Below are 25,479 nucleotides of genomic sequence, written 5' to 3'. Positions count from 1 at the left end.
AATAAATCATGTTTTAAGTAACTTTTTGTGTGCTTTTGGGATGTTTCAACACCATCTTTAGTATTTTCTCATTTTGCATATGTATATGCATATAACAATAACATGTAAATAACATATGTTGTCTCTTATTCTGTAGCTTTCCCATTTATTAACTTACTGATTATCCTAAGATAATAACACAAGTATTAATCATACTTCCTGATTTATGTGTTTTATTTCTCATATTTTTCTTATCTAAGAAATATTTACTTAATATTATGAACTATTTCAATATTTTATTCTAAAAAATTTATAATTTATCCCTTTCCATTAGACATATGACCAATTTTGTATTATTCCATAAGGTCTAATAAAAGAATTTTTTGTTCATTGTGTGATTTTGTGTAAACACATAAGTAAAAATTGTGTTTTTCCAGGTACATTTAGTCTGACTTTTTCCATGTGGTGAAAAAGATGGTTCTTTCTCCATTTCTTTTCTTTAACTGAGATCGGCGTATTCTATATTTGGATTATTTTGTTCTATTGTCCTCCATATTTATGTTTTTGCCATTACTTGTCTAACTTGATTACAATAGCATTAGAATAATCAAGAAAATATATTCTTCAAATTTTTAAAAATACTTAAACCAATTGTGCTGAATGGCCAAGCCCACTTACAATTCCACATAAATTAAACTTGCTAATTTTTATTAAAAAATAAGAAGACATTTAAAAAATAGCTTTGGAAGTTCTCATCATAGATATTAGGAAAAACAAATCAACATCAAATTGGAAAGAAGGAAGTGAAAGTAACATTGTTCATAGATGCATGAATTTATATGCAGGAAATTCTAAAGATCTCTCCCCAACCCTCACTCCACAAACACACACAAATAAATATTAGAACTTATAAATTAATTCAGAAAATTTGCAGGATACAAAATCAATAAAATTTTCTGCTTTTCTATGCATTAACAATGAACGATCTGAAAAGAAACCTACCATTTAAAGTGACTACACTTTTTTTAAAAAAAACTTGGGAATATACTTAATCAAGAGTATAAAAGACTTGTGCAACAAAAGCTACAAAATATTACCATCAGAAGTTAAAAATGACTGAAATAAATGGAAAAACATCCTGTTTTGTGGATTAAATGACGTACTACTGTCATAATATTCATACTACCCAAAGAGATCTGTAGATTCAATGCAATCTCTATCAAAATCCAAAAAAATATTTTTGAACATATGAAATTTTAATGAAGTCCATATATTTGGACAATCTTGAGAAAGAAAAGCAAAACTGAAGTTCTTATATTTTCTATTTTCAGAGCAATAACAATCAAATTAATATAAAGATGAAGACAGCAATGGGATAGAATAAAGATAATAAATTTCTGTATGAAATATATGATCAGATGATCCTTGATAAAAATGCCAAAGCTACACAGAAATCCAAATGCAAGAGTACAGATGGATCTTTACCTCACTGGACATACAAATTTCACTCCATATAAATGAAAGTCCTAAACACAAAGCGTGATACTGTAGAATTTCTAGGGAAAAAAATGTAGAGAAATGCTTTATTCCATTGGACTTGGAAATGGTTTATGGCTATAATAACAAAACAAAAAGTGAAATATGGAACTACATCAAGTTTAAAAATTGAAGAAAGGAGACAATCAACGGAGTTAAAGAATTTGCAAATCTTTGTGAATATGATAAAGACTTAACATCCCTAATGTATAAGGCTCTCTTTTAACTCAATGGCAAAAAAAAAAAAAAAAAAACAAGCTGATTAAGAAGTGGGCACTTAACTCAAATAGACTTTTCTACAAAGAGTAAATACAAATAAACATGTGTAGATGAAAAAATGATCAATGTCACTGATTATTATAAAAAGACAAATCAAAACAATAATGAGACATAATTTCACTATCAAGAGAAAACAGAAAATAACAAATGTTGGCAAAGGTGAAAAATTATAAAGCTGTTTACTGTTTGTGGTAATGTGAAATAGTGAAGCTCCTATGGAAAAATAAGAAATTTCCTCACATAATTAAAATTACATGATCTTTAAATTTGCACTCTTATCAAAAATGGGTGCTGACAAAGCTCAGCTCAAAGAGGATCAAGGACCTATGCATTAGACCAGAGACTCTTTTTATTTATTGTTGGATTCAATTTACTGTTACTAGAATAAAAAGTAGACCCAACTCTCTACCATATCAGTTTAGGAACCAACTTCCTCAATAAGACTCCTAAAAGTGCAAGAAGTAAAATCAAAAGTCAATAATGGGATAGCATCAAACTAAAAAACTTCTTTACAGCAAAGGAAACAGTTAAGAATGTGAGGAGAGAGCCATACAGAATGTAGGCTCAGTAGAAAAATCTCTGCTGCCAGCATTCAGATAGAGTTATCAATATCCAGTATGCACCAATAACTCAAAACACTTAATGCTAGAAAAACACCAAATAACACAATTAATAAATGGACTAAGGAACTGAACAGGCACTTCACAGAAAAAGAGCACAAATGGTCAAAATATATGTTCAACATTTCTAGCAATTAGAGAAATACAAATCAAAACTACATTGAGATTTCATTTCACCCCAGTCAGAATGGCAATTATCAAGAACATAAGAAACAATAAATGTTGGCAAGGATGTTGGGGGAAAAGGTTCACTTATATGCTACTGGTGAAACTGCAAAATGGTGTAACCACTATGGAAAGCATATGGAGATTCCTTAGAGAAGTTGGAATGGAACGACCATTTGACCCATTTATTCCACTTGCCAGTTTATACACAAAGGACTTCAAATCATCATACTATAGTGACACAGCCACTTCAATGTTTATAACACCTCAATTCACAATTGCCAAGCAATGGAACCAAACTAGGAGCCCTACAATAGATGAACAGATAAAGAAAATGTGGTATTTTTACGAAATGGAATATTACTCAGCAATAAAGAAGAATGAAATAATGGCATGTGCAGGTAAATTGATGGAACTGGAGAATATCATGCTAAGTGAAATAAGCCAGTCCCCAAAAAACAAAGGCAGAATGTTCTCCCTGATATGTGGATGCAAACCCAAAACAAGTGAGGGGAAGATGAAAAGTTCATTGGACTAGAGAAAAGAAAATGAAGGAAAGGGAGGAGGGATTGGACTAGAAAAGACAGTAAAATAAATCAGATATATCTTTTCTGTCCATATATATAAATACATGACAAATCTAACTTGTATGTATGTGTAATATGTCAAAATATGCTCTCCTGTTATATATATCTAGAAAGAACAAATTTAAAAACGACTGTTGAAATTTATATAGTTTTTTATGCATTTGCTGAGTTGATTGTATGCTTTATCCACACGTATTTTGGTGATATGGTTAATTACATCATTAAATTTTCTAATGTTTAATTAACCATAAATTTGAAGGAATTGTTGTAACATGTAACAGGATTTCCTCTATTTATTCCTAAATAATATGTGATTGTACTCTTTGGCCATAATTTCTTTATCTACCCTCTTGGACATGAACAAGAATTCTTTTTATGTATTGTTAGATTCAATTTACTGTTATATTTGTTAATTTAATTTTGTACTTGTTTATAATATATATCTGAATTTATTTTCTTGTAATATTTTATATACTTTTTGATCATAATAATGAGCTGAGAATTATTTATTATTTCTAATATTTTAATAAGCATTTTGTGAAACTGATATATTTTCTTCTATAATTTAAAAGAATTAATCATTGAAGTTATCTCAAGTTGAAGTTTTTACTATAGAAAGATTCTATTTACATATTAGATATCTTTATTAAGTACAATATTAATCAAATTTGCTCTTTATTTTGTGTCAGTTATAGTAATATATTTTTATGTGTAGTTTAATATGTAGTTTAAATGTGCCATTTAATCTGGATTTTCAGATTAATTATCACAATATTAGTTAATAATATCTGTTTATTATTCTTTGTTTTCTGGCAGTTTTTTGTGTAAATAAATTCACTTATTTAAGGGTACAATTTGATGACATTGAAATTTTATTTAATGATTATGACATAATCAAGAGGATTTTTTCATCATTTTTCAAATGTTCTCTTGTGGTACTTTATAGTCAATTCAAACTCTTGATTCTTAGTTCTAGGTTGCCAATTAACTTTTCTCACACAAAAATTTTGTCCTTGGAAATCTGTATAAGTGGATTCATACAAAATATTTGGGGCCTGACTATATTCTTTCTGCTGAAACTTTTTAAGAATCAATGATGCATTCACAACCCCTTGATTCCTTTTATTTTGAATAGAAATAGTATGAACATATCACATATTTTCTCATTCATAAACTAATGGACTATTATGATGTTTCCATTTTCCACTACTAATAATATTCCACTATTAATAATGCTAACATGAATATTTGCATACATTTGCATATTTGTGTGTATAAATATGTCAATAATTTTTAGGAAAATAACTATATTTTTATTTGTATGATAAACATATATTTGTCCTTATTATACATTTTCAAAATGAATGTCTTGGTTTATGCTCACACCCTATCACATTTTTAAAAATTTAAATTTCTCCATGTTTTCAAAAACGTTTGACACTATTAGTCTTTAATTTAATTTTAACATACATAATGTGTATAACATTGAATCACTTTACAGATGAACAATAAATATTACTTAGCTTATGATCAGTGGATATTTATTTACATTATTTTGTATATTTCTATTGTATACAATTTTCCTTATTTGGTTTGCTGTTTTAGTTGTGTTTCAGAAATTTAGTCTAATTCAATATTCCAAAAATTATTGTTATAAATAATAATTTTTATTATTTATAATAAAATAATATTATTATTTTATTATAATAATATTATAATAAATATTATAATATTTATTATAAAAATTTCACAGTTTAACCTCTTATTTAGGTCCATGTTCTATTTTGAGTCTACTTTTGAGTATTGAATAGAATAAAAGTTTTCATTTTGTTTCATTTCATTTTCATTTTTATAATAATTTATTCCAGCCCAATTTAAGAAGAAAATTGTCCATTGATTTACCTTGACTCTGGTTAAAAATCAATTGGTCATGGAAGTGTGGATCTGTTTTCAATATATTATTGTGCTGTATTGTTTTAAAATCTACACTTATGCCAATAGTGTTTTGTTTAATGTGACTTTCTAATAAGTATTAAAATAAGGAAATGAAAATTTTGTGTACAGTATCTCTCTATTTAAGTCTTTCCTTAATTCTCTCAATAAGGTTTTATAAATGTTAGTGTTCAGTTTTTTAATATTTTCATTAAATTTATTTCTAACAATTTTTTAAAAAGTTATTGCAAATGGAGAATTATCTTTTTAAAATTTTACTACACATTTCACATTGTATTTGTGGGTTAGATCTTTCTTTCATTCTTGATGCCATTAATATGTTTTTTAATCTCTTTTTTAAAAATCAGTAAAACTTACTCTTCTGCCACCTTTACCAAAATATATTTGGACTTGGTATTTTTTCCATTGTACATTTCTTTTATTTGACTAATGTCTGCACTTTTTGAAATATAAATACTTAAAATTAGAACTATTATAAACTTTAATAAAGCTTTTTAAATCTGAAAAATGCTATTTTTATTACTGCCTGCTTGGTTCATATTTTCAGGATGTTTTTCTTTTAAATGTGTTGTTTAGAAGATATGGATGTCTAGGCTATTTTATTTTTATTGATTTTTAAATATTTTGATTAGCACTCCTTGTAGAGTTAAATGTTCTTTAACCAACTGAGAATTGCTTCATGACTGACATTTATTCAATTTTAGCATTAGTGACATATGTACAAATAAAGAATGAAAATGTGTGAAATCTGCAGTTGTTGGATTTGCTAGTCCATAAATGCCAAGTAGATAAGGAGATTGATAATATCAATCAGATATTCTACATCCCTATCAGATTTTTGTCAAGTTGATGCATTAATTACTGAGAAAAGGATGTGGGTGTCATTAACTACAATTTAGACTTGTTTATATGTCCTTTTAATCTGGTCAGGTTTTGTTCAATGATTTTTAAATCTCTGATGTTGAGCACAAAGACATATACAAATATTTATTATTTTCAGTTGTTCCTGTCGTTTTTGACTTAAATGTTTCTTCATCTGCTCTTAGACTGATATAGCCAAAACTATGTGCATGTGTTCCCTATTATATGGCATATATTTTATAGTTAATTTTTTTTGTTTTTTTTTGCCATAATATTGAAGTGTATTTCTCACAAGAAACATGTAATTTGGGTCTTCCTCTTTTAGGTAATCTGAAAATTTCTTTCTTTATTTTTTTTCTTCCATTTAGGATTTCAAGCCACTTAATTTAAAATATTTGTGAGTATGTTTCAGAGTCTACTAGTTTTATTTTTAATATATCATTTGGTTTTGCTTTCATTTTTCCCCATTACTATCTACATGTTTAGTAAATATTTTTCATACTCAATTTTACCGTATTGCCTATATTTTTAGATATGTGATTTTCAAATGCTTTAGTAGTTACTTTGAGGATTATAATACACATTGTTAATTTATTACAATCTTTTTAGAATTAACATTTTATTAGTTTATGTAACATGAAGAACTGTTGCAATTATGAATTTTCTGTAAAGTTATTTAAACATCTATGTTTTACATTAATATTATGAACCCTTAATTTAACTCCAATAAACAATTTTTCAGAAGTTAATAAAACAAAATTATGTATAGAATCTGTTATATTTATCTGCATATAAACAACATCCTTTGCTACAGATTCTTTCATATAGACAGTTATGATCTGCTATAGCTTCCTTTTATTCTCTAAAGTTTATATTTGAATATATTATAGTGTAGGCATGTCAGCGATGTTGTCTCCCCTTTCAGCTTATATATTATAATGTCTTCACATAGGCAGAGAAACTAAAATTATGAATTAATTTTCTATTAAATTATTCATTTTTCTATTCATTCATTTTTCATTTGATTTTATGTTAATGGTCTCATTTGAAATTGTATTGAATAATTTTGAGTTATGTAAGTATAAGTAAATTAATACAATAAATATACTAGATGATGCAAAGAATGTATAAAGTTTTAGCCCAATAGAAAATTCTGTATCTTTTGATTCCATATATAAACATTTCTTTTAGACTACCTATCACCACTGAGAAATAGAGGTCAGACTCTTCTGTAAACAAATAAAAACATAAATTCTAATCTGGATCCTCTTTAACACAAATATGTATGTGGTAGGATAAGAAAGACCAGATGAAGATGAGTAAAAATGTGATATTAAAAAAAAGACAACAAAGTAAAACAACATTTGTAACACATACACACATACACAAAAGATACAAGGAATGATCAAAGGAATAATATATCCTGTATCCTTATAAAAATGTTTTATGTTCTATCCAGACATTCTTTTGGATAATAACTTGGATTTTTCCTGCTTATAAACAGAAATACATTTCCATTTGTATGCCTAACTATGCGTACATTTATAATTTTATATGGTGACATTTATAATGTTTTTCCTGACATTGAGAAGAATTTGACCAACATAAAGATTACATATGTATATGAAACTATATGACTATTATTTTCAAAAGGCTTCATAATAGTCAATTCAAATGTAAAAGTAAATTGAAGACTCTAAGTTGAAATATATATATATATATATATATATATATATATATACACACACACACACACACACACACACATCTGCAATTGTGAAAAAATCTTACTATTTTATTATTTTCTAATAGTTTGAATTTTTCTTTAATTGAACCTATAGTGTTTTGGTTTCTTTCTTTATAGTAGAGATTGAAGATTGACTTTGTTTTATAAAAAAATTTAAACAATGCATCTTACAGCTTAATACAAATTGTGTCAGAGTCTCTACTGTTAAAACATGTGTTTAATATTCAAGTGGCTTCACTAATTTTCTTTATATATTTCCTTCCTATCATAAGGGCTGAAATTCTTGATTGTGTACTTTCCAAATCTTTTCAGTGATAATTTTAACTCTCTGAAATTTAAAGACTTTTGTTCACAATTTGACATATAATATTCAAATCATTATTACTCCTAAGGAATTTGAGATGGCATGGAATTTGGGGCAGATTGCTAAGACAAGGTCTTTCTAGTACCTTCTGGAAAGTGATGATGTTTTTCTGTCTATAACCCATCAGTGCTTCTCTAAGCTCAGAAAACTAACATAATTGTCCTTTTTTCCCTGGAATTCTGTGTTCTTTGACTTCCTGTAGTGAGTGGAAACTCTCCTTATTCATTCTTCCTCTTGAAATTCTTACCAAAGCTTTTCTACAGACTCTTTCTTTAGAAAGATAAAGTTGCTGTTGGAAAACAAACAAAACTTTCCTTGATGGGAAGAATTATACACATAAAGACCCACTTATTTTCCACCCTTTACTGTCAAACTTCTCAAATCTTTTTTTTTTTTTAACCCTCCAAGTTCCTCTCCGATGACAAGTGTGTCAGGTGCTTTGCACCCAGGGCCCTCCAGATTCCATTCCCATCATCAGCAATGACTGCACTATTACTGAATTCCATGAGCATACTTTATTTTCTTACTTAATAGTTGACCTCTTTGTGACAGAGGCAATATTTACTTGATGGACATCTTTTACCTGACTCCCAGGATTCCATACTTTCTCAGTTTTTTCTCCCATCTCATTAGCTTATTGTTTTTAATCTCCTTGGCTTTGTATCCCCGGTATTCCAGATTTCCTTCCATTGCCCTTTTAACTTGTCATTCTGACTACCATGGTGATCTCATCTTATCTCATGATCTTAAAACTGTCTTTCTGCCAAATTTATATTGCTATACAAATACTCTCTCCTTGCTTTAAATTTGTATACATAATGACTTACTGAAAATTTCCACTTGAATATCTAATAAACCCTTAAATTTGCTATAATCCTTGTCCTTACCTACGCAAATTCAGATTCACAATCCAGTTTTTTTCCAGTAAATTTTTGTTAAATTTATGTTTCAATTTGCTGAGAACAAGATTCTTGACATAATTGTAAATCTTTTCTTTAATTCCAATACTATGCCAAATATTTCCTGAAATAAGAATCCACATTAAAAACACATCTGAAATCCAGCCACTTCTCACTCTCTCCATTAATACCATCTTAGTTTTAGTTACTAGTCTCTTTCAGCTTGATTTCCTCCATATCTAATAATATCTCTCAATGAATGTACTCTTTTGTTTCCTGGTTGATTTTCAAAGTAACAATTACCCAAAAATGATTAAATCACAGGTAAATCATGTTCCTTCTCCCATCAACACACTCTTTCTGTATAATAAATATAAAACCTCAATTCCCTCTTAATTTAAAATCATTTCACCTCCTATTATAGTGTTGACATGTTCTTCCTCAATCCCGTTCTTATCAGAATTGACCATTTTTCATCCTCTCAACCAATAATCCAGAAAAAGTATATTGTTCTCCTTTTAAATGCCCTTTAATATTATTTATCACCTTCAAATTTCCAGTACAAATGTTTTTGTTCTGATCCTAATGTGCATTACATGGATTATTGCAAATCCGTAGCTTTCCTAATCCTTATTCTTTCGTTATTCCAATCAAATTTAAACCTTACTTGACAGTGTGACATTTCTACATTATAAATACGACCTTATGCCACTGTCTAAAAATTTAACAATTATACTCCATGCATTTATAGTAAGACTGTGAGCATTATGCTTACAATTGAACCATCAAATTTCTATGATCATTTTACTCTTCTCTCCATTTATAGCACATACTCCTCAATTTTACACCTCTTAAGTTACTGCTCTTGCTGGAAGCCCTTCTCATCTCTTAATTTTTATGCCTCACACTTCAGCCTAAATCAATTTACTATAATACTGATTCTTTAAGAAGTCTTTCTGAGTTACTCCAGACTCCTGAGTTAAGTTTACACTTCTGTTGGTGGTACTTGTGATCCTCTCACCATAAGGTAGGAACCACGTTGTTTTTTTAATCATATTCTTCACTGTTACTCAAGGAAAGGCTTAACAAATAATGGCCTATAAAAAATATGTCTTGCTGTCAGTTTTCCCATTAGCAGCATGGTGATAATATTTAACCTGTCTGCCTTACAGCATTGTTAGATTTAAATAAGATGCATGGGATACACTTTTTTTTTTTCAACTATTAAGTATGTTAAAAATATAACAGTTTAAACTGTGAGAATTCCTTTTGCTGAAAGAATGTTCATTGATATTGAAAAGCTATAGCTGAGACATTAAAGTATGTGTTTTCTTCCATCAGTGTAAAGGCACATAATATCCTTTGTTGTAAGTGAAAACCAAATAGTACTTTTTTGTTTATTTTTAAGTGACAAAACCTTTATCATCTACCATCACTCCTCTGAGTATAGTATGCCAAAGTGCCATATTTCATGAGATATTATGGAAAAAATGTTGTAATCAAATAGTCAAATACTACAGAAGAAAGTATACTCAAATTTTATAATTATCTCTTATTTTTTTATTTGTTCTTTTTAGATATAAATAACAGTAGAATGTGTTTTGACATATTATACATACATGGAGCATAACTTATCCTAATTATGAAGCCATTCTTAGGGTTTTACATGACGTAGAGTTTCACTGGTCATGTATTCATATATGAACATAGGAAAGCTATGTCCAATTCATGCAAAGACCCTAAGTTAAGCCAATTAAAAAAATATGAATGAACTCATGTCCCTTCTGTCATGTAAAATCTTCCTATGGTTTTCCATAAAACTCAAATTTAGAAGACAAGCCTCTTTCTCTGAGATACTTTCTTACTCTGTCCCATTCTGTTCACTCTGGCTTTCTTCTTGTGTTCAAAATAGCATATCTCATTCTTTGAGATATTTGCATAAAGCCTCATCTCTATTGCAATTCTCCTTTCCTAACTGCTGACCTGACCCATTTAAGATTACTCAGAAAATTTCACTAGATATTTTTCCTAACAAGAACATATATAATAACACACATGCACATGCACACACACAAGCATGCATACACACAAGCACACACACATTTAGCATATATCAATAATCTAAGAAATTAGCATATATTAATAATCTAGAAACACACACATATTGAATATACAATGATCATAAAGCACAAAAAATCATATACACATATTGACACTGTTCTCTAGGTTGTGTTTCTCACTCTAAATCACTTAACCAACCATTATCATGAGTGTGAGTGCATGTGTACATATGTAGGAATGTTGTTTATTATCTGTGACCCACTAAGACAGTATAATTTCTAAATTCTACCAAACATCAGAAAAGTACTAATTCTCTCAAGCCCTTCCAAAAAATATTGCTAAAAAGTCAGCACTTCCCAACTCATTTTATGAGTCTGGATTTAAGTTGTTAGTGAAGCAAGACAGGATAATACAAGAAAAGAAAACTCTAGGCCAATATTTCTTATTTTTTAATTGCTTTTATTTTTTAAATGCATGACAGAAGAATGCATCACAGTTCTTATTGCACATATAGAACACAGTTTTTCTATTTCTGTTTGAATATAAAGTATGTTCACACTAATTCATGTCTTCTTACATGTTCTTTGAATAATGATGTTCATCACATTCCACCATTATTGCTGACCCCCTGCCCCCTCACTTCCCCTCCCACCCCTCTACCCTATCTAGAGTTTGTCTATTCCTCCCATGCTCCCTCTCCCAACCCCAATATGAATCAGCCACCTTATATCAGAGAAAACATTCACCATTTGTTTTTTTGGGTTGGGCATTCACTTAGCATTATCTTCTCCAACTGCATCCATTTACCTGCAAATGCAATGATTCTATTCTCTTTTATTTCTGAGTAATATTTCATTGTGTATATATGCCACATTTTTTTTTATCCATTCATCCACTGAAGGGCATCTAGTTTGGCTCCATAGTTTAGCTATTGTGAATTGTGCTGCTATAAACATTGATGTGGCTGTGTCCCTGTAGTATGCTGTCTCCAGATCCTTTGGGTATAGTCCGAGGAAAGGGATAGCTGGGTCAAATGGTGGTTCCATTCAAAGTTTTCCAAGGAATCTCCATACTGCTTTCCATATTGGCTGCACCAATTTGCAATTTCACCAGCAATGTATGAGTGTGCCTTTTTTCCCACATCCTTGCCAACACTTATATTGTTTGTTTTCATAATAACTGCCATTCTGACTGGAGTGAGATGGTATCTTAAGAGGGCTTTTGATTTGTGTTTCTTTAATTGCTAGAGATGATGAACATTTTTTCATATATTTGTTGATTGATTGAATGTCCTCTTTTGAGAACTGTCTGTTTATGTCCTTGGCCCATTTATTGATAAAACTATAGGCCAATATTTCTAACAAACACAGATACAAATATCCTTAACCAAATGGAAGCAAACCAAATTCAACAACACATTTTAAAGATCTTTGGATTTGATTAAATGAGATTTATTCCAGGGACTTGAGAATATTTCAACATGTTTGTTAATAAATGTAATGCATCAAATTAATAGAATAAAGGACAAAAATAATACAAACATTCCAATAAAGGTAGAAAAAAATATATGACAAAATTCACAATATTTTCATAACAGTTCTCAAAAACTTAGGTATAAAAGTTGCTATAATTTCTATATAATTTAAGTTGTCCTCCAAGGGTTCATATGTTGGACGTTTGGCACAATGTGGTCACATTGGTAGGTTGTGTCATCTGTAAGAAGTGTGGCTTACTGGATAGTCCTTTGGTTACTGAAATCGCTGTTCTCAAAAAGAAATACTGATCTTCTGGAATGAGTTATCCAAGGAGCAATTTGTTATAAAAGGTTGAACTTAAGTTTGAACTGCTCTCTGGCTTCCTTCCTAGGAATGTGATCTCTCCCTGTTACACTCTCTCCCTACTATTAAGGCATTATTCACTCTGATATTCTTACATTAGCCAAGATAATGAGGCCAAAACCATGCCCTTCAACTTCTAGATTTATACGCTAAACATGTTTTCTTTGTAAAGTTACACAGCTGTAGGTATTTTGTTATAGTAACAGAAAACAGGTTAATACAAAATAACTATGCCTAAACATAATAAAGGTAATATATGACAAACCCATAGCTAAAATTAAACTAAACCAGGAAAAATTGAAAGAATTTCCTTTAAGTTCCAGAAAAGTCAAGAATCTCCATTTTTGCTATTTTTATACAATCTAGTATTTGAAGTTCTACATAGAGAAATTAAAAAGAAAAATAAATAAAAGGCATATAATTTGAAAAATAAAATTTGATTAGTTTATATTTGCAGATGGCATAATATTCCAAAGAGAACCAATGAAATCTTCACCAAAACTGGTTTAAAATAATTTAAAAATTAGTAAAGTTGTAAAATTCAAAATCAATGTATAAAAAAACAGTTATGGTTTTATATACTAACAGCAAACTATTTGATGCTAAATTTTAAATTCTATTTACATTAACTACAAAAAATGAAATAAAAATACTTACTTGATAGTGAAGAGATTTTGAATTTGGACTATAGGGCAATGATGATGGTATTGGTCTTGTATGGGGACTCTATGGGGATTTATTGTATTTCACATTGTGACAGAAGAATGAAATTTGGGTGAAATGTAATTAATGCTTTAGATATGAGGTGTCCCCTGAAAGCTCATGTGTGAAACATTGAAGAAATGTTCAGAGGTACTATGGTTAGATTATGACAGCTATAATCTTATCAGTAGATTCATTCATTTGATTGATTAGTAATCTGATAGAACTACTATAATGGATGGTAACTATAGGCAGGTAGGATGTTGCTGGAGGACACAGGTCATTGGTGGTATGCTTTTAGGATTTGTATTTTGTCCTGGCAAATAGAAATAGCATGCTCTGCTTCCTGGCTATCATGAACTGTGAAGCTCTCCTCTGCCACACCCTTCCATCATGATTTCAGCCTCCCCTCAGCCCAAGAGCTATGGAGTCAGGGGAGCATGAACTGAAATTCTGAAACAATAAGGCAACATAAATATTTCCTCCTCTAAGCTGTCCTTGTCAGGAATTTTGATCATATGATGAACTTTTTAACATTCATTTTTATTTCCCCCAGGAGAGCTGATAGTACGTGTTAATTCAGAGGCTGCAATTTTCATTCTGCAAATAATTTCTGCAAAGATTTTATTTCTTGTCTGTGTGATCACAGAATTTTCAGTTTTGTATATTTTCAGTCATGTAATGACAATGCAGATATTTCTCTGTATACATGAATCCATAAATTTAAAAAAGAGATAGAGAGACAGACACACACATGCACACGCACGCACACACACACACACACACACAACCATGATAGAGACAGAGAAAATGTTCTGTTTTTTTTTTTGTTGTTTGTTTGTTTGGTTGGTTGGTTTTGTTTCATTTTCCTTTAAGTTCTATCTGCAGATGCTGCTCAGGGAGTCTCCTCAGGCCACGGAGACAGATGCAATGACAAGCCCATGCAATGATCCCTCAGTGAACAACCAGGCAGATCATAACACACAAGACTAATGTTTGAGGGAAAGGTCTTTATCGCCCAATTTGGCATCAGAATGCTAAAACAGGAAGGCTGCCCACCATCCCTTTGACTGTATGGACTGAAAGTGAGGAGATTGAAGCTGTTCTCAAATTTCATGCTTTTGTTTCATCATCACTACACTCAGTACTGTAAGTGTTCAACTAGACTTCAGAGTTCTGCCATAGTTGCTTCTCATGGTCTTGCCAAGTCCAAGTGTGTTTATTTGATTGCATTACAGAGACTTATTTCTAGAACATTCTCTCTGAGACCTTCAATGATGTCACTCTCACAATAATAAGATAAATTTTAATGACTTGGTTAATTTCTTTTATAAATGCAATTCAGGTTTTTTATTTAAGAGAGAGAGAGAAGAGAGAGAGAGAGAGAGAGAGAGATAAATTTTTTTAATATTTATTTTTCAGTTTTTGGTGGACACAACATCTTTATTTTATTTTATGTGGTGCTGAGCATCGAACCCAGAGCCACGCTCATACTAGGCAAGCACATTACCACTTGAGCCACATCCCCAGCCCACAATTCAGTTTTGTTATCATTGTCTATAAATATTTCAACAAAACATTTTACTGTAATTACCTATATTGTTTTACTAATTTGAAATTTGAAATTTTAGTTAAAATTTTCTTATATTATTTTTCTCCTTTATTTCTGAACCATATTTTCCACTGCATTGATTCATTTATCATTCATAAGAAAAAATATAATGCTGTTGTGTATTTTAATTCCATGCACTTAAAAATAAACAGGTCTATCTCATAATCTCTAATTGTCTATAATAGATTTTTTTTTTAATTTTTTATTGTGGGTTGTTCAAAACATTACAAATTTCTTGACATATCATATTCCACACTTTGATTCAAGTGGGTTATGAACTCCCACCTTCACCCCATACACAGATTGCAGAATCACATCAGTTACACATCCATTGATTTACAAATTGCCATACTAGTGTCTGTTGTGCTCCACTGCCTTTCCCATCCTCCACCCTCCCCCCTCCCCACCTCTCCCCTCCCCTCCCCTCCTTCTGTTATACTGAACAGAATTCACAAATTATACAATTCACACATTTGAAGTTTTCAATTTAATAGGTTATAGTTATCACAGAGTTTTGCAACAATTTTAGAACCTTATAACTATACGAAAGAGAAACTCCACTGTATTAGTAGTCATTTCCTGTTTTATCACAGGTCTACCTGTCCCCTCCCCTGTCCTCATCATCCATCAATCACTTATCTTTATGTATTTGTCCAATCTTGGTAATTTAAAAATATACTCCTCCTGTATATCTGTAATAACATATCATTTGACCAACAGCACACAATTTCCTTTGCCCTTTCATTCATTTAAGCCTCTGATACTATATAAATCCTTTCAAATTTTGCTCTCAATTTTTTTTTTTTCTATTTTCACTATACATTCTGGCTTATAGCCATTTTAGATTCAGTTCTCATCATTTCTCCCTATGACCTATGCTCAGTGCTGGCTAGTAATATTTAGAAATTAAGACCTTAAACTGAGAGCTCTTGAAAAGAAAAGACACAATGGATTACAATAGTCTATTATTGAAAAAAAAAAAAAAAACTTAAAAGATAGAGCCAGTAAAATCTGATTACAGATGTTTCTATTTGGGAAAAGTGATGTGAAACTTAATTTTTAAAATTTTTTACTTAAAAATATCTTTAATGGACACACACTAATTGTACATATTTATGTGATATAGGAAAAGTAATCAAACATGTTGATGTTTTTGTATGTGTGCACATAATAAATCAAATCATCAAATTACAGGTTTTAGCATATCTAGCACCCCATATCTGAACCATTACTCTGTGGTAAGAACATTCCAAATTCTCTCTTCTAGCCATTTGAAAATTTCATTTCATTATTGTTAAGCATAATCCAAATTTGTCTGCAATATCAATAATCTTAAGAAATGCAATATTGTTGGAAGAACAAATAAACTGGTAATTAAAAGGAGTAAATAAATTTATTTTAGTTGGTAATAGTGTCATATAACTCCATAAGATAAACTTATGAAAAAGCATTTAGATAATTTTAATTCCATTATGTAAATGTGTCCCCCAAATGCCAAGATAAAAGGAAAGTACAATTCTTTGTTGAAAGAGCAAAACCTATGTTTACAACATTAGGGATTTTATAATTTTAAGGAAAGTATAAGAAAATTAAATTTTATTTCTAGAAACTATCTTGAATAAATTGGTAAAATCTTGTGAATTGTTGAATCACTGAAACTGATAAATTATTATATTTGTTCCCAAAGTCAGAATGATAAGTAGTCATATAACAAAGCTGTCAGTTATGAGCACAGTGAGAAAAAGTCATAAAAATCAATTGTGTTATAGATTGCAGTCATCAGCTATACAGTCCTTTCAAACTATTTTAAAGTTAGTAACACACTCATTGCAAATTGCATCAAGTATGACCTTGCTTTTAAAGTCAAAAGAATTATCAGTTGAATTTCTAGTAGAAAATAACATTTAAGAAATAAATGGGTTCCCTTCAGGGGAGTTCTTTGTCTCTCCAGAAATACAACCTTAAAATTTAGAAACATAAATGAGTTAATATTTTATTTATTCTTTTAGTTTTACTCACATTTTTATTTGTTTATTTTTTAAAATCAGTGAAATGTAAATTTTTATGTCATTTTTTATAAATTTAATAATTAATTATGCAATGGTTTCTGGGCAATAATCAGTGTTATAAGGATCTATATTAACCAATCTCTATTTTTAAGCAGAGGAATAAAATCCTATCAGTCTTTGCATGCCATTTAATCAAAATAAACAGATTTATTTCAAAATAGAAACAAATAATAAAATTCACAATTTGCCTTAACTTTACTTCAAACACAAAAGAAAAAGATCTCAATGCTGTAAATTAAGTATTCACACTCTACCCAACATATGCTATTTTTTGTTTAATTTTGACCTAATCATAGTTAAAAGCTAAGATCAGAGATCATTTCTTCTTGAAATTATAAAATCATCAGTGTTTTATACCTAACTCATGCTCTTTCAATAAAGAATTGTACTTTTGTTGTGGAAGTCTCATTAATTCCCATTTCCTTTAAGGCCTTCTTAACAAAGGTAAGATAGTTTAGAAAAATATATTCCCAATTAGCTTGAGGAATTATATTTATACCCCAGTATGATATAACCTGTTCCTCTTGTTGAGAATAATTTAATGATAATGTATTATTTTATCCTTACATTTTCACTTCATTTTGGTTTTGCTTAACATGTTTGCCCTTTATTACAGCAAAAGAGAATTCATGGCAATTGGAGCTTCAGGCAATGGTTTTACAGTCCAATACTCTTCACTACATCTTCCTGACTAGATGAAATTCAGAATCAGAAATTCATATGTTCCATGGTCTTCTAGGTGCTCATCAAACTAAACCTGAATAAGATGACTGATGATGATAAAGCCACTATGACAAAGAAAGTGAGGAAAAGGGACATCAAAAACAGAAATTATGAGTAAAGCTGACTTCCATGCAACAGAATCCAAGGGTTTAATATAGAGTTCTAATCTCTATTTATACTTTTATCCATGACTTATTTCCTTACATTGTTGGTGTACATTATCACCTACTGTCTATATACAAATAACTTTTAGTAATAAAAACCTAATAATTCAAAGTAAACTCAATATGCCTTATTCAAGAAACATCTGGATCCACAAAACCAAAAAAGAAAAAAAAGAAAGATCTGAAACATGTTTTCTACATATTTTCCTTCAACAGCATCATGTTTCACAAAGAAATACTAATGCATTTTTTTCATGCCAAGTAACTGTAACAAATAGGTGTTTTAAGATTTATTGAAAGTTATCTCTGAAGTGACAGATTAGTGAAATATTATTCAGAGAAATTTCTCTCATGCTTATAAAACTTTACTGCTGCTGTTTTATAAAATCCCACTTAGAATTCAATGTCATTTGTATTTTCATATCAATAGGATGGATAATATTTAATTACATTTCAAATATGTCACTAAAAATTAGAATCTATGCAGAATTTAAAATTGGCTCACATTTGTGTGAAAATATAATCAAATTATGGTAAAATAAAAGTATTATATTCTATCTCCAACAACCCTATGACCAATGAAATTCATTTTCTTCACCCTTCTGAGGAACTTATTCAAGTTCAGAAATATGTTTTTTTTGTTGTTGTTGTTGTTGTTGTTGTTGTTAGTTAATGGTCAGAAGTTCTCTGCTCTAATATAAATGTCTCCTTCTGAACTCACATTGACATAGAATTGCCATTGTAATGTTGATATGATACAACATTTAAAAGCTGATTAGGCCATGAGGGCTCTTGCCTTGGAAATTATTGATGTTATTATCCAGGAGAGTATGTATAAGTGAACTGAGTTTTTAAATAAAAGTGAGTGTGGAAAGCAGTGACAGAGAATGGGAGAGCAGTGTCTGGGATTGGGGTCTGTGATGGCTGTGGCATGCTTGGTGCCTAGGAAAGTTTCTGTGAAAAAGGTGCAGGATGCCTAGTTGCTATGGTAATGCCTTCCTTGAGGAAGCTCTGTGCTAGAGTTTTATCAGCCTAGACCTTGATCTCAGGCACACAGCTCCTGGGAATAAAGGAACTTTCTTGCTGGACAAACACAATGTTCCACCAGCTCTGCTGCTCCTGAATATGCCTGAATAATAGTAACTTTAAACAATGGACTTTCTTGAGAGCTACACAAATCTCATAACATCGCACATTGCAACTGTAGAATGTAACTATGGAATAAGCTGCATAATATTGCTAACTTTGTAACTTTCATGAATACAAAGAATAATTCTTGCACAGTCTTTAATCTGATGAGACATATAAAAATAAAGATTGCTGGTTTAATTCTTCAGACATTTTTCTCCATCAGAGAGCATCACTCTACCCAATCCCAGCTGTTATCGTAAAAACCTGTGTACCTGAGTCTCTATTTTTTTTTAATTTCCCATCACCCCTCACTGGAACCTGCTAGTTTGGCTGCACTGGTTACAGCAAGTGAGGTTAGTCTAATTTTCTCTCTCTGCCAGGTACATGCTTCCTTGACCTTTCACTATATTATGACATAGCAAGAAGCCCCTAATAGATATGGTACCTCAATCTTGGACTTCCCAGATTCCAAAATTATAAGATCTATGTATTTTTTATTTATAAGTTACTCTGTTTCTGGTACTCTCATACAACAATAAAAAAATGAACTGAGGCATACTCTCATACTGCATAAACTTCCTCTTTGGGGAATAAAATAGCTGACAAAACCATAACAAAGTTATTTTCTGGAGATAATACATTGGTGAATGTTTTGGATTCTTTGCAAAATTCTGAAGTACCAAATTTTAGCTTTCTTTCACACTTCCCATATTCTCTTTCATGTCACTTTTTTGTACTTATATTTTTCTTGATTTTGTTCCAGTATATTTTAGTGCATTAATGGCATAGAGAATTGAAGGTGCTTTGGATTTATAAAAAACAATCTCATAATAAATGCTACCATTATTTTAGTGCCTGCAATATGCTAGACACTACTCAGCTGTTCTACATGAATTAAACATTTTAATCCAACAGATGTGTTCATGACTACTAATAGCCCCATTTTATATGTAAAAATGGAGTTCAAAGTGTCCAAAAACCTTGTTAATGGTAATTATACTATTGAGTATCAGAATCTAAGTTTCAAATTAGTTCTATGTAGTTCTAAAATCCAGAGAAGTTCTCCATACTTTGAGAAAAGAATGCTGCTTTAAACTGGAATGACAGAAAAATCAAGCACTTTTTCAAAAGACAAATTACAAAAAGGAGCATTGCATGGATATAATTCTGATATCATTAAGTGGCCAGGTATAGATCTTGTTTGTCATGCTTCTTAGAAAGAAGTCAATAAGGGGCCCTAAGTGCCATTATGAACTCCTTTAATTTTTAATGAACTCCTTCAAATTCTTAAATGAAGTTACTAACCAATGAACTTATTGCATACTGAATTGCTCTATATAACACTTTACCTTAATTATTCCAAATAGTTTTGAATTTATATTTTAATTTCTTAATTCCATATGTATGTCTTTGCAAAAAAATCTATTTCAAAGAAATAAATGTATAAGTAAACACTGAATGATGGGAAATTTTAAAAATACACTACTGCATGATGTTTTGGATAAAACATACTTTCTTGGGTGGAGAAACATAGTTTCTTGGGCAGTGATTCAGATGAGGATTATTATCTCAAGAACAAGAGATAATAATAATAACAAGACTTGCAAAGAAACGAGTAAGGAAAGATTCAGAAGATGAAGGCCACAGTGCAATTGCAATAAATATGTGATTAAAGCAAAAAGTGGTTCAGAAATTTTAAAGGCTGTTAAGAAAGATTCCACATTCAGTTCCATGGTCTAGGTTCTTTATGTATTACACAAAGCAGGAAAACTTTAAGAAATTACCAATTCAACATAGATTTTGATTTTTTTTAAATTTTAAACTGAATGCTCATTATGTTTTTGAACTCTGATAATTCATGATCCCCACAGCTACAAATTCTTTCTTTCCCTGTATTTTGTATTTTTTACATTTTATTCAGCATTTGAGACATGAGAAACACTAAAATAATTTTTAAATCAATTATAAATCTGCCAAAAATCCATAAGAAAATTTGCAACATTGGATTCCCATGGCTTTTGAATGTTATACATCATTGCTTTTAAAATGTAATGGTATTTTATTTAATATTTTTTTATAAATAAGAAAAATCCCTTGATGAAAATCGTTGAACACTGTATATATTTAAGTGAAGCATTATTGTAAACACACACACACACACACACACACAAACACACACAAAGGAAGGGATGAACAAACCACCACTGCCACCACCACAATGACAAGATTTGTAATAAACTAGTAATACAATGTGGGTGACTTACCAACCTACTTCCATTGAAAGGAGTCAGTGTTCAGCTGCCCTCAAATCATAACTATTGTACTATTCCAGTTGTATAAAATTCTACAAAATCAAATTTATATACAGTAATGGAAAGCAAATCAGCAGTTGACTGAACAGCAAAGAGAGATAAATACAGGTGGGAGGACGTGACAATATTAGATTGAAAGAAACTTTCTGAGACATGCATCATCATGTTGACTGTGGTGATGTTTCCATAACTGAATGCATATGACAGACCTTGAAAATTGTATACTCTAAACATAAGCAGCTTACTGTATGTCACTTATATCTGAAAAGGTTAAATATGCTAGGTCTGACTGCATATGAGTAGAGTTGAACAAGAGAACATATACTCCTTTAGAGAGGTATTCACCTTACAATGAAATATATCTATCTACTATAAAGTCTAATTTCCTATAAACAGGCAGTGCTATATGATAAAATGAGATGTTCTCTTGCAGTAAGACTCTTTAAATTCTAGTATTAATCAGGCAAGATTACATCAGACCTTGTCCTAACCTGATCAATAGTAGATATTGGATTAAATTTTATGTTTTCTTGATTCTTTTATTCAAATTGGGAAGTATAACACTTAATTCACAGGAGAGTAATTTAAAGACAATTTTAATAGAGCATTGTTTCAAATTTTGTAAACTAAGTTTTACTGTGCTGCAAAAGTGGGTTATAATACTGTAGTCATATCAGGATGTGGTCAGGAGTTTTTATTTTGTTTTTCTCTTAATATTCATAGAAAATCATATCCTAATGATATGACAATGATATCAATTTGAGATTATACTTCAAAACTGATAAACCATGTCTAGGTAATTTTGAAAGCAAATAAAAATAGAGAAAGAAATAAAAGAAGAAAAGAAGATCTTTCTTATAAATTATCTATGAAATTTACAGTTTTTTAAACTATAATATATCCATGTATATTTTCTCAACAAATTTTTCCTTTGTTGCATACAGATTTAAAAGGATGTAGTGACAATCTTGAATGTTACATACATATTATAGAAAAATGTAGAATAACCCCTATGTATATTACTAAATATACAGTATGACTATCTAATTAGATAAATTTAAATATTTGACACTATTAAACTTATTTCCTTACTTTGACATTTTGACCTAAATAATGAAGTAGATAAACATGTTAGAAATAGGAAATACATACACCATCCTCTTATTTAATAAGAAATATCATAAAATACATAGGTAAAATAAGTGAGAGATCTGTTTGAGAATGAAAGAAATTATATTTACTCTGGGAATATATGGAAATTAGCCAAATAACTTATTTACAATTTAATTTATAACAATAAAATTATAGCTGAATTATTTTTCTAAAAGTAACTAAAGAGAAGCAGATTTCTTAGATATCCTGAAATTTTAAAAGTAATGCACCTGCACACTTTATTATAGGATAAATAATTTTAGAATTTTGACTGAATTTTCTATGTATATTTAGCAAATTTCTTTTGTAAGAAATGCAATGACTAATATTTTTATCATATTTTTAAAATATGTAAATTCTTAAAAATTATACAATTCCATTAAATATCAGGAAGTTACATTATTTAATTGAAAGTTTAAACTTACTTATTATTTTACATCCCAATTATTATCTTGATTATTTTATTTTATTTTTTTTAGAAAGAGTGGGGAGAGAGAGAGAGAGAGAGAGAGAGAGAGAGAGAGAGAGAGAGAGAATTTTTTAATATTTATTTTTTAGTTCTCGGCTGACACAACATCTTTGTTTGTATGTGGTGCTGAGGATCGAACCGGGGCCGCACGCATGCCAGGCGAGCGCGCTACCGCTTGAGCCACATCCCCAGCCCCATCTTGATTATTTTACATCCCAATTTTGTAAAAATCAGTTAAAATAACTAAAAAAATTAAAATATATGTGATTTTAAATTCATGGAACTTACATATAAAATGATAGAATTTTATATATACTTACATGTTTATAAATGATACTTTCCCCCAATAAAACTCATCTCATTTTCTAAAAATTTTACATGAAATAAAAAACCACTGTCTGTCATTTATTAGTTTTTTTTTTTTGTATCATTTTGAAATGGTAGCTTTAAGTAGGCATATCTATGTAAATTCTATCATATTGGTCTCTAGTTCTAAATTTTTATGCATGAAAAAGTGACACCATTTTTAAGGAAAAAAATAAATGCATTGTCACTAAATTTTAAATAATTTCCATTTTATTTACTATGAATATCATCTTAGAGTTTTGAAATACATAATTAAAATGTTACAATAGGTCTATACTAGTTGTTACTGGTCTCTCAATTACCATGCCTTACAGTCCTCCAGAAGGAAAATGTGAGCAACCTTGGCCAAGCCATAGTCATGGCCTTGCCCAGCATTAAGACTTCTTCATAAGTACTCACTTCTGCAGTACTTAACCAGAATCCTTGAACAAACACAGATTAAGCTGAACCTTCCCTGAAGCATTTGGTAAACTCTAAATCCTACCTAATCATTTAATCATAACTTGAAACTCTTGAGGACACTCTTCAGACCACATGTTAATCCCTCTACTGTGTGATAGTTTTCTTGTGTATGGGATGATTTGTGATGCAGTAATTTGTACCCATAGATTCGCAGACTGATTTTTACAAATTGATATTCAATAACTATTAGATGAATTAACACTGGGACAAATGATTCTAAGAATTAAAATGTATAGTTTTCTGAGGATTATGAGAGGAAATCCAAAGTACTTATAAACTTGAAAAAAAAAATAAATTAAAAGCCTTTGAAGCTCAACTGGTACTTGCCAAATACATTTCAAAGCATTGATTATAGTGATTCTTAATTAAACAGAATCTCCTTAATTAACTTCAATCCACATTTCCATATTTAAGTACACACTTTGTAATAAGTAACTTTCTTTTGTTTATGTTTTATAAAGCCTTTAGATATCATTTTGTGCCATATGTTTATCCTTTATTTACCTTGATCAAGTTTCTGAAGTTGTCATATTATAGAGAATAAAGAATACTTAATAAAAAAGATATTGATATTATGTTAGTTATTAAAATATTTTTATTTAAAATTTTGGTGTTTTTTTTACACTGAGAGACAAATCTGTGTATATTTATCATGTACATGGTATTTTGAAGCATGTATACATTCTGGAAGGGTTTAATCTAGCTAATCAGAATAACATCATTAACTATAGACATTATACCCTAAAATTATGTCTATCTAACTGCAATTACATACCTATTGACTATTATCTCCACTATTTCCTAACTACCTTTAATGTCTCTGGTAACCACTATTCAACTTTTTATAGTTCCTCATATCAGTGCAATATTGCAATGTTTGTCTTTTTGTGTTTATTTTTAATGTTCTTAAGTAAAATAAAATAATTTTTTTCTTTTTTTAAATTTTGATTTGTTATAAATGACAACAGAATGCATTATAATTCATATTACACATATAGAGCATGATTTTTCATGTCTCTGGTTGTACACAAATTAGAATCACATCCTTCTTGTCTTCTTAGATGTACTTAGGGTAATGATGACCGTCACATTCCACCATCTTTCCTACCCCTATGCCCCCTCCCTTCCCTTTTCCCCTTTGCCATATCTAGAGTTCATTTTATGTTTGGCAATAACCTGAGTGGTGTATGAATTTAGCATGTGTTAGTTGTTTTTAATAATCATTGATTTTATGATATTTACCAGGCTCCCCATTGGCTATGATTTAAATATACAGAAATGTGGATTTTACCCTTCAAAAATTCAACTGCAAATTATTTGTGAGTTTAAAATTAACTACCATATAGAAATGCTTATTGAACTTTCTGATCCCTGCATTGTTATATAGTATAAAGAAACTTATGTAGTTGTCCAGTTGTATGGCTTCAA

This window comes from Marmota flaviventris, chromosome 4 (genome assembly GCF_047511675.1).
Source record: "Marmota flaviventris isolate mMarFla1 chromosome 4, mMarFla1.hap1, whole genome shotgun sequence".
Classification (NCBI taxonomy): domain Eukaryota; kingdom Metazoa; phylum Chordata; class Mammalia; order Rodentia; family Sciuridae; genus Marmota; species Marmota flaviventris.
This window is presented reverse-complemented; position numbering follows the sequence as displayed.